Source organism: Ammodytes marinus (genome assembly GCF_949987685.1).
Source record: "Ammodytes marinus genome assembly, chromosome: 12".
NCBI classification, from domain to species: Eukaryota; Metazoa; Chordata; class Actinopteri; order Uranoscopiformes; family Ammodytidae; genus Ammodytes; species Ammodytes marinus.
The window spans coordinates 28,121,839-28,124,338 of NC_137216.1; the positions used below are offsets into that span (position 1 = coordinate 28,121,839).

The window sequence follows — 2,500 nt, forward strand, 5'->3', positions numbered from 1 at the left end:
GGTTTTATAATATAAACTACTGACAACATTTCTACCAAATTCCAATACATTCTTTGTCATTAAAGAGCATTTTCAATTAAGTTATGTAGAGATGAAGATTTGAGAAAAATCCAGACTGGTCTCTCCATTTTTTCCAGAGCTGTGTGTTTGGGGCGACTGTGGCTCAGTTGGTAGAGTGGGTCGGCTGATGATCAAAGGGTTGGAGGTTCGATCCCCGCCCTGCCACCTGTGTCACAGTTGTTGTGTCCTTGGGCAAGACACTTAACCCACCTTGCCTTGTGTGAATGTCGATAGTTAGCCTGCTATCGGTGTATGAATGTGTGTGTGAATGGTAACGTGGGAAAGGAAAACAGGTCTCCCTTGCAAAAGAGTCTTCGGTCTCAATGGGATTTACCTGTATAAATAAAGGTTAAAAAAAAAAAAAAAAAAAAAAAAATTGTTGAAAGGTTAACATAATCATCTTAGCCCACATACAGTATATTGTGTGAAACCACATTGCTTCCGTTTCTCTGCTGTCACTGAAATATTTGTCACTTAGCAGCGTGGGCCCCTCCACTAATCCACCACCACCAGCAGCAGTGTCAAGGCTCAAGGCCCCTCTAAAGCACCCTGGGGGGGTCGGGGGGGGGGCTCGGATTGGCTGCTTTTTATAGGCTGCATTCCTATAAATCAATATTTAGGGTCAATTAGATTGATTCAATCAAATAAAGCGTCTGCAGCTTCACAGTATTGCTTTTCCTGATTGAACTGAAGTAAAAAAAAAAAAGCTTTAGCTATAGTGAATAAGCTTTTTAACTACTAATTATGGATAAAATAAAATTAGATAAAATAAACAACAAATTAAATAGGTTCACCCTTGGGGTTAAATCTGCAATTTCTATAATAAGTATATGTTTTCATTTGAAACAATATAAAAAAGTATCTGTAACATTCCTTAAAAAACGAAAAAATCTGTTGTTACTTATTTTCTCTGAATACATTCATTCCATAACTAATATTGTATTGAGAATAAATAAGTTCATATTTTGCTCTGATGGTTATTTTTTTCAGTAGTTTATTAACTGGGTATTGTCCATGTATCTTAAATATGTTGGTAGTATGAGGGTTAAATATACAGTAAAATCAAGCCAATGCTAATATCTAAGCTAACATACACCAACATCCAATATCACATCTGCAGTGAATGAGTGGCTGTAAAACTTTCCGTGCTTGTTGAACCCACTTGAAAACTGACTAGATTAATTTCACCCTGATGCATTAGCTGGACACAAGCCAAGTGGGCAGCTAAACAACAGACAGCCATAAAAAATAAAGTTGGCCAGACGTCCGTCCGCATTGTGTGGTATTAACAGATATAAAGTAAACCCCCCATTTGGCACTCTTGGCCCTACGCTGTGTCTACGATTCATCGCATCATTCAAACACACACAGAGAATGTCAACAGTCAGTGAGTCAGCAATTACTGTTGATTTGTGCTGACTCAAAGCAGCCCCATAAAAATACTGGACTTTACCGATCGCCCACACCATGCAGGCAAAAATACAGAGGAAGCATCAAATAGTGTGTGTGTGTGTGTGTGTGTGTGTGTGTGTGTGTGTGTGTGTGTGTGTGTGTGCGTGTGTGTTTGTGTGTGTGCGCGTAAAACTACGTAACACTTGTGGGATATGACGCATACTATAGTCCCAACACAATTGTCTTTAAAATCCCTTCCTCACTACGTCTGTGTTTGTGATGCATAAAAGTTAAATAGATATCATACTTAACATAGGCTATACAGTGTTATGGTAATAGGCCTACATGCCATTAACGTTAGTAAAACAACCTATAACTACTTTATTAAGCTCATGTAACTGTCTGTAAGTGCTTGACAAACTTGTATACACTTGCATGAGTTTAATGTAACACCGTAAGTGTACTATTAGGAGCTAGTAGGTGTTGCCCGCAAGTTACATTTTAACTTGAATGTAATTATTAAAATGTGTGACAAGGCTGCTGCTAACCGACCTAAATATTTATATCTGTTAATAAGTGTCTGGTAATGGACAAGTCTGGGAAATGTTTGTACTAAGTCTGGACCAATAATAAAGTCATTGAGGCTGATTTACTTTAAAGGTGCTACGAGGAACTTTTTAATATTTCTGAAACAGTCTCATTTTTCCTCTGATGATCATAAATGACACGTAAAAAAAAATATATATATATACACACCATGTTGTACAACAATTCTCATTAGTTGCCCCCTAAAAGTTCCATGCCTGTGCCCACCACCTGACTAACCATATGAATTCATGCTACCTGCACACAGCTGTGGAAATCATACGTCAGCCTCTTCCAAAGTGGATGATTGACAAAATATCTTTTGCAAATTGGCTTCGCGACTGAAACGATTGTACGTACGCATGATACTTTCTAATAGGCAAAAATACAAGAGCTGTTCTGAGTCAGAGGTAAAAATATACAAATATGTCTTTTAAAAAAAACACCCACGGGAAAAATAATT

The 2,500-nt window shown here is 37.7% G+C and overlaps 1 protein-coding gene across 1 annotated transcript in view; it reads right to left on the minus strand.

The window, feature by feature from the left end:
* Positions 1–2,500, minus strand: part of dgkg (diacylglycerol kinase, gamma) — a gene marked incomplete at both ends in the record, with an annotated part of 107,261 nt that overhangs the window by 25,817 nt on the left and 78,944 nt on the right. The gene's annotated exons all lie outside the window — the stretch shown is intronic.